This window comes from Orcinus orca, chromosome 1 (assembly GCF_937001465.1).
Source record: "Orcinus orca chromosome 1, mOrcOrc1.1, whole genome shotgun sequence".
Classification (NCBI taxonomy): Eukaryota; Metazoa; Chordata; class Mammalia; order Artiodactyla; family Delphinidae; genus Orcinus; species Orcinus orca.
Window position 1 is genome coordinate 97,478,814 of NC_064559.1, and position 8,942 is coordinate 97,487,755.

Consider the following 8,942-nt stretch of genomic DNA (forward strand, 5'->3'; position numbering starts at 1 on the left):
TGTCTGAGAATAGCTGGAATGGGATGAAACCACAGCGAGGGAGAGGGGTGGAGGTAGAGAAGGCTTCAGTTTTCTCCGCTGGGCTGGGTGCACTCTGCTTAATTAGCATGAGAATAGAAAGGCATTCTCCCTATCCTCCCTTAGGGATGGAGAGGAAAGAAGAGCAAAGGCTGTAGCTCTGTCCTACTCCATCAGAGATTCTGGGACTGGGAGAATGACCACCTTCACATTTCTCCAATCCTCTGAGGACCCCAGGACCCATGATATTGAGAAAAGCTTTGATGGAGCCGGCTGGTAGATCTCCACTCCAGATTTTCCAGCTGTCCCTGTCCCCCCACCGCTCAGAGAGCAGGATGCTGAGATGGCTCGGTGATGCAGAAGGTATGTGCTTTTTCAGTTCTGGTGCTGATGCTGTGTGTGTGGTGAGGTCTCTGTGGCGCAATGGACGAGCGCGCTGGACTTCTAATCCAGAGGTTCCGGGTTCGAGTCCCGGCAGAGATGGTCACCTGGCAGGTGCCTCTTTTATTTTGTATGCTGTCATGCTAGGTCGATAATTATATTTATTCCTTCCTGGGGGCTCTGGGAAGAGAAAGGAAACCCCTTTCCTTGGGAATCCTGGACCTCCCCTCTTTTTCTGTCTCCTCCCTCTTTGTTCTTTCTCTGTTCCTCCCTTACTAATTTTCATTGCCTAATGAAGGCTCAGATGTCTGCTGCATCTCCCTGCTCAGCCTGACTGACACAGCCTTTGAATCCTTTGCTTCATAGAAAAATCATTGGCACAGAGGGACGGTGACGCCTGGCCATAGGTTTTGGAACCACTATGGTTCCATCCCTTTACCTCCGAGAAAACAAAAAGGCAGATCGTCCCATATGCTGATGAGGAAAGGTCCAGTTGTGCTCCAAGGTGACAATCACCTTGACCAAGGTGGGTCAGGAGATGGATGGGGTCATGCAGAGGATGATTTCTTGTGCTGTCTTTGTTGGCTATACTTTTGTATTCCAAAGGGTGGGCTTTTTGTGCTAATGTTCATCACTCACTTCCGCATCTACAAGGTGAGATGTAATCATTGCTCTTTGTCTCAGTGGAATAAACTACACAACAGCATGCTAATTACCAGCAGCAGACAAACTTGTACAAGAAAGTCAAGGTCTTAAATGCTCTTTACCGTGAAAAGTTTGCAGCCTTTCCTGATTGCAGGACAAAGTTGGAAGTTTGTATCTGAATGTTATTTTCATAATTCCTGGTTTCCAACAAGCCTTTTTCTCACCACCTCTCTCACCCTGCATCCACTTCTGCTGTCTTTCCCTATCTCATCTAATGGGCCATATTCAGCAAGATTGGGAGCTCGGTCAGATTGGTTTTCTACTTTGGGCTGGTCCGGCTCTCCCTTTCACATTGCAGCCTCTAGTCTATTAGCTAGAGGGAGCCACCCAAGCCAGGAACTGACCTCTACCTCAGGTGAACTCAGGAAACCTGAGAAGACACACCTCTCCTCCTGACTGCTGGGGAGTCAGCATCTCTCCCACACAGGACTCTGGACGGGCGACCAGAGGACACAGCCAGCCATACACTCCTGCTCTAAGGAAGCTGGGGCGGGCTGAGAGAGGAGAATCCAAACCATGCCAAGAGGTGGGGAATTGATAGGGCAGACAGGAGGGCACTGGAAGGAGACTGATGTTTTTTAAGCCTTTAGGACACACGCATGTTTGTAGCAAGTTGAAACTCCTGAAATTCTTTTGAAGTAGTCTGGTACTTTAAAGGGACTTAGGATTCTTGCAGTAAGAACCAACACAGCTTTACCTTCCTGAGTTACTTTGGTAGAACACCAATTCAAATGTTAACTCTTTCCTACCAGCCCCATGGATATGCCCTTTGGAGGATACTGGTGTGGACCTGAAATCCCTGGGCAGCCCTTCTGGAGCCCATTTTTAGCTCTGTTTATCCTAGATATTTTTGCTTAAAGGTCAGGCCTGAAAGGAAATTGGTCTGTGTGTCTGGATGGGGGTGCGTGGCGGGAGGGCATGTAGGGAGGAGGTTTAGAGAAGGGGCATATCAGAGTTTTCCGCCTTAATTCAGAATACTACCTACATCTTTCTAGCCCCCCCGCCCCTGCATCATTCTATTAAAATTGTGCTGCTCAACAGTAACAGTTTTGAAAAGTAAGAGCGTTGTTCCTCTGTCACTGTTAAAGTTTGGGGTAAGAGTACAGGTTCATCATGGCCTACTCTAAGGTTTTCTCAATTCTAGAAGCTTTCTAGGAATGTAGTTTTTATGAAATTGTGGGAACTGGGAGGGAATGTGCCCAAGTAGGCAGTAAATTGAGATTTGTTCAAGTGTTTGATCAGGGTGGAATGTAGGCTGCTCCTTACGTGAAGTTCTATACCAGTGAGAATTAAACCCCACAGATAATCCCCCAAACTTATTTTAGCCAATGATTTCCATTTTCTAACTTAGAACCAGAAGACCTTGGTTTAAATTGCAGCTTTACCAAGTTTCTAAACCTCTCTGAACTTTAATTTGCTAATTTATAAAAACAAAATGGTACTATCTATCCTCCACACGTAAAAATGAATGAGAAAATCCATTGTACAGCTCTGTACAAGTATATAGGCTCTGTTAGTTTTGGGGTTGCTTTTGTCTCTCTCCTCAGCATGTGGGAAAGATGCCTGGCCAGAGAGTAGGGAAATGAAAGGGACTGAATGATCATCTCCTGCCTGGAACCTCCACTGTGGCTGTATGCCATCAACTGGGGCTGATGCTGACTTGTGCCACCCTAACAAAGAGGCTGGGATGGACTTTCTAGCTAGTGGAGTCCTTCAGAGGGCAGATGGTCCCTCTGTGCCTTACATGAGTAGTTTCATCTCAGCCGGGTAGGTAGAGGCCCCTGCTGGCTACACCACTGAAGGGAAATAAAAGCTTCCACTTATTCAAACATCATCAGCCTTTAGCTCCCTCAGCCTCTGAGGGGTGATGTTTTGGGGACTTGAAAAGGACATCACCAGCACTGGCAGCAAGATTTTCCACATTGGTAAAAATTCCTTTATATGTGATAACAACTTTTTTCTTAACATATGAGAGATAACTTCTAATTTATGAATATCATCATTATTGTATTTTAAAGATACTCAGAATATAAAATAGAAATGGGTGGGGTTTTTTTTAATAAGGTCATTTCACTGTAGGACTCAAGTGCTTCACAGGTGCTGAAAATGATCATTAATTACAAAGTATGCAGGCAGGCTATGTCTTATTTATTATTGTGTTCGCACTGCCTGAAATATGGTCGGCATTTGATGGATATATTTGAAAGAATGAATGCTGACTTAGACTGGCTATAAATTATGTAGATAGGAAAGAGAAAGAGCCGTAGCTCCTAGGGATCAGGAACACAGGCGATATCTTCATGCATTAATTCATTCACTTTACAAATATTTATCAAGTGCCCACTTTATGCCATTTTCCATGTTGCAGGCACTGGCATCCGAAATAGCATTGCCCACTTCCCTCATGGAATGCATATTCCCATGGGCCAGATAAAGAATAGATAGGTAAATAATATTATGATAGAATTGTAGGTAGGGATACCTGCTGGAGGAACTAATGATTAAAGATAGAGTGATGTGAAGTGTGGTGGTCACAGAAGACTTTCCCAGGAGGTGGCATTTGAGTGAAGAGTGAGTGAAGCAAGAGAGCTCAATGAGATGCAGAAGATGGGTGTTCCAAGCAGTGAAACAGCAAGAGCAGAGAATCTGAGCTGGGCATGAGCTTGATGGCTTTGAGGGAAAGCACAAAGGTCAGTGTGGTTGGAGGGGAGGAAGTGATGAAGAGTAAAGTTCAGAGATAAATATGGAGCATGTCATATAGGATAATGTACTCAACCCTATCAGTAAACTCTGGCCAACTCTGCCTTGTATAATAAGTCCAGTGTCTCCTCACTTTTCCTTTACTCTCTTGCAGTGAAATTTATAGGTTATATAACTTCCTACACACATAATTAAAACAAATCAATGAAATATCCTCTTTGTAATATAAGGAAATAAACTTGTCATAAATGCTGTGTATTTTAATACATAAATGCCACACTAGCAGTCATACCTATATGAAGAATCACCTTCAGTGCAACAGCTATAGATGTTATATATGCCAAAAAAAATGCAGGTATGTTTTAAATATCACAAGGAATGTCAGTCACAAGCAGTGTTGTGATTTTCCAAGCTGGTGCACAGTTGATAAATTTATGATCAAAACAAATTAAATCTTCTTACAAAGTATGCAGCATTTTGCATTCCTGAATATTTTAGGAAGTTTTAAACCATACAGAAACTGTAGTTATATGGAAAAATAAGATAGACCCTAGGTCCAGACACCAACAACTAGCCTTTCAGTAGGTCATTCAAAAGAAGTGCACAACATAGGGCAAAGCCTTCCTTGTGTGAGGTGCATCTACACATTGCAGGACACACAAATCCCAGGTAATCTTCCTCTCTGTGGCTAGTGGTGGTCCCCAGTCATTACAAAAACAAAAAAATACTCCACTAAATTTTCAAACCACTACCTCGGGGCAATTGCAGACCAACTGGCAAGTGCTGACATAAGGCTTGTAGGTCAAACTTTCCTTCATACTAATGAAAATCATTGGTGGGTTTGAGCATAGAAGTGGTGGAATCTGATTTAGATGTTAAAAGGATAATTTTGGCTGTTGGTAAAGAATAGACTGGATTGGGGGAGGGGAATGTTTGCAGATCTGCTGGACCCAACACCTTTTAGAAGCAGCAGGGCGTGGCACTGTGGTTCCCAAGTGGTGGAGCTAGTACCACCAGAAGTGGAGGGTTTTATAACAATGCCCATCTACAAAAGTGATTTATCATCTCTGGAGAGCTAGCCTGGCATGGATCATTTATATTTTGTCTAGGAACTAGTTACTTTTACTTATTGTCATTACAATGATTCCACTTACTAGCAAAAGAAAATGTTCATTTTGTTTGTATTTAAGAGCCATAGGAAATGGAACTTATTCTCCTAAACATGATTTCAGTGTTTATGTCTTTTGCAGTTTCTATAAATTATAATGGAACAGAATGTCTTTAAACTTCTCTATGTCTTCCTGGGAAGATATATCTTTTTGTTTCTGTAATGGTAATGTTTTCCTATGGTGGTTCCATTGAGAGAATGGACAGCAGGTGAGACACAGAGTCATATGATACGAGAAGCTGGAAACAGGAGCGTAATGGAGGAAGAAACTGCATGGGGATGACATGGACCTCGGTCTGCATCAGAGGGCTTGCTCTTTACTTGCATAACTTTGGGCATGCACTAGGTTTCTTGAGCCTTGGTTTTCTCATCTAGAAAATGAGCCAAATAATATCTAGAATTAAATAAGGTAAAATGGAAAAGTGTCTAGATAGGTAGATACACAGTAGGTGTAAAAACAAACACTGGCTTCCTTTGTTTACGGACAGTGTGTCCAACCAGACTTCTTCAGACTGCATGCCTCATGCTATTTTCTTGGAGATCCTGTGTGAGGCTCTGGGGGACTTAGCCATGGACCACATGTTTCTCCACCTTGAAAATGCTTGGGCATAGTAGAGTGCTAAGGGAAGTAAGAAGTGTACAATGTATCTTCTATAGTAGTTACCCTCAAGAGGGCTCTCTCCCTGTGGTCCCTGTGGGAGCCCTGGATTTCTCTCTAGGGCTCTGAGCATTGAAACCTTGCAGCAATCCTTAGTCCAGCCCTGGGGACAAAGTTTCACAGGCCCTGTGGAGAGGGTCACCTGAAGCCTTTTCTGCTAGGAGCAATGCAGGGCTTTAAAGCTAGATATGAGGGCAAGTATGTCTATACAGGGAAGGTGGGCTGAGACTAAAGACAGATTCCTGGGGAGCTGGGAGGAGATAGGATACCAGAGATTGGCTGCTGTGTTCCTGACCAGCGCACTTTCTGGGAGTGTTGCCTGCCATGCACCCAGCTCAGTCCTGAGTCTCGGAGAAGCATCATCTGGGAATCATTAACAACCCCTAATATTCTTCTTCCTTCTTTCCTTTCAGGGAAATGGTACCATCCAAAATAGCAGACAATTGAGAACCAATTATACTTATTTTGAAGGAATATGCAACTTTTTTCTTTTCTAATTATGCACAAACTTCCAGCAGTACTTTAAAATTTTTGTACTTAAGTGTGCCCCAAGTAGTGGAGGAGAGTGACTGCTTACCCCCAGGTGTCAGGAAGCAGAGCCTAAAGCGGCTTTAGCCAAGTACAACATTGCTTTGAAGTCTCATACTTTATGCTACATTCTAGTACAAATTGGGGGTTCTACTTCATTATATCTGCATTTTTAGGTATAAAAATAATTATCTGGCTCCAAACCTTATAATAAAAATGACTGGCATGTCCCACATATGGGTGTCTGATATATATCAGTTATAAAATCACAGAGATATATTAATATTAAAAATGACTTTGTGACCCCTGAGTATTCACTCAGAGGTGATGGGGGAGATAGTCTAGAGACTGGTTAAGTAGATAGAAACCTGGCAGGGAATGAACATTCATTCAGTTACTCATTTGACAGATATTTATTTAGTGCCTACTCCGTGCTAAGCATCGAACTAGGTGCGGGGATACAAGGATAAGCAAAAAGAGACAGAGATTATCACACAAATACATGTAGAATTGCAACTGTGAGTGAAGGAGAGGTCGATGGAGCCCAGGCCGTTTATGGCAGAGGGAGCTGACCTCCTCTGAGGGGCCAAGGAAAGCTGCTTCCAGGAAATGTCTCTTGACTTGAATCTGAAAGATCAGTAGGAAATAGGCAAAGAATAAAGGAAAGCGCTTTCCAGACAAAGGAACAGGGAGCACAAAGGTCTTGTGGTGGGAGGGAGGACAAATGACTGAAAAGCGAGTGTGGTTTGACTACAGAGAGGAAGGCAGAAAGTGGCGTGAAATGAAGTTGGAGAGAGAGGCAGGAGGCTGACCCCACAGGGCCTTGTTGTGACTGCAGGGGGTTTTGTCCTTATCTGAAAAACAGGGGGAAACCACTGAAGGGTTTTAAGTCAAAGAATAACATGATTAGCTTTGCATTTTAGCTTTGCTTTTGCATTACTACAGCTGCTGCTCAGGGGCCAGGGTGGAAGAGTGCCAGGATAGATGCTGGAGCTGAATAGCAGTTCAGTAGTTGTTGTGCAAAGTGAGGTTAGCTTGGATTGGTGGGGCGGGGGAGGGGGGGGGTAGTGGTGCAAACAGAGAGAAGTAGGTGGGTTTTAGAGATATTTAGGAGCTAAAATGTGCAGGATTTAGTGGTGGGTTGGAAATGGTACAAAGAGGAAGGACTTGTCATGTATGGCTCCAAGATTTCTGGCTTGCCTACCATTGAGTGAGATAGGAAACATTGAAAGAAGACCAGGTTTGGGGTAGGTGAGTTCAGCTCTGAGCTTCTAACTTTGAGGTGCTATGAAGTTGAGAGCCGGGTCAGTGTCTGAACTGATGGTTTGATTTTGGGAGTCATCTGCATGTTGGAATTTGAAGCCAAAAGTATGAATGAGATCACCTGGGAGAAAGTGTAGAGTGAAAAGGACCTAAGAATGAACTAAGAGGAACTCTAATATTTAATGGCACAGTAGAAAAAGAGAAAAGCAATGGCAAGAGAAGTAAGAGAGAAACCGGAATATTATCATTTCTGAACTCACAGGAAGGGAGCGTTCAAGATGGGACTTGATTGAGTACCACATGCTACTGAAAAGTCAAGAATAAGCAGACCTAACCTTATCTGTTAGATTCAGTGACGTGGAAGCCAGTGGTGGGAGTTATTTCACTTTCTATGGAGTATCAGGGCAAGAAACTGGATTGCAGTGCAGAGGAAGGGGGAGAGAAGGACATGGAGGGAACACAGAGAGGCAACTCTTAAAAGTTTGGCTGAGAAGGGATGAGGGGAGGCTGGTGAGCTGGATGGCAGGAAGAGCCAAACAAGAACATCTTTCTGTTTTTTCTATTTTAAAACTTTTAATTCTGGAAAATTTCAAATGTAAATAAATCGAACAGAGTAGTATCATGAACCCTCATGTACCCATCACTTAATTTCAACAACCCATCAGTTAGTTTCAACAATGAAACATGGCCAAACTTGTATCTGTACATCCACCCATTTTATTTGTTTTTTCAGTGGGAGAGACTTGAGCTGTTTGAAAACCACTGGGGAGGAAGTCATTGAGAAGGAGAGTTTGAATAGTCAAGAGAGAGAAATAGAGGAAAAAGGCAAAAATGATAGCCAAGGTTTCTGAGGAAGTGGAGAGGAGGTGAGAATATGATGTAGAGTACTGTGAAGGGATTCACTTTGGTAGCTGGAGAGTCAGCTTCTCTCTTGGTGTAGGATGGTAGCATGTGTGCGGATGTAGATTTGCATGTTGACATATGGAAGATAAGAAAATTTCACCTGATGATGGAGGTGGCTCCTTCTCCGCTTCTTCCTTTTTTTTTTTTTTAAATTTAATTTAATTTTATTTTTTAACATCTTTATTGAGGTATAATTGCTTTACAATGGTGTGTTAGTTTCTGCTTTATAACAAAGTGAATCAGTTATACATATACATATGTTCCCATATGTCTTCCCTCTTGCGTCTCCCTCCCTATCCCACCCCGCCAGGCTGTCACAAAGCACCAAGCCAGTATCCCTGTGCCATGCGGCTGCTTCCCACTAGTTATCTACCTTACTACGTTTGTTAGTGTGTATATGCCCATGACTCTCTCTCGCCCTGTCACAGCTCACCCTTCCCCCTCCCCATAACCTCAAGTCCGTTCTCCAGTAGGTCTGCGTCTTTATTCCTGTCTTACCCCTAGGTTCTTCATGACATTTTTTTCCTTAAATTCCATATATATGTGTTAGCATACGGTATTTGTCTTTTTCTTTCTGACTTACTTCACTCTGTATGACAGACTCTAGGTCTATCCACC

At 43.2% G+C, this 8,942-nt stretch overlaps 1 non-coding gene across 1 annotated transcript; it reads left to right on the forward strand.

The window, feature by feature from the left end:
- Positions 1-427: 427 nt before the first annotated feature.
- TRNAR-UCU (transfer RNA arginine (anticodon UCU)) lies at positions 428-501 on the forward strand. The gene has a single exon. It is a non-coding gene; the product is annotated as a tRNA-Arg (tRNA).
- The last annotated feature ends 8,441 nt before the right edge of the window (positions 502-8,942 follow it).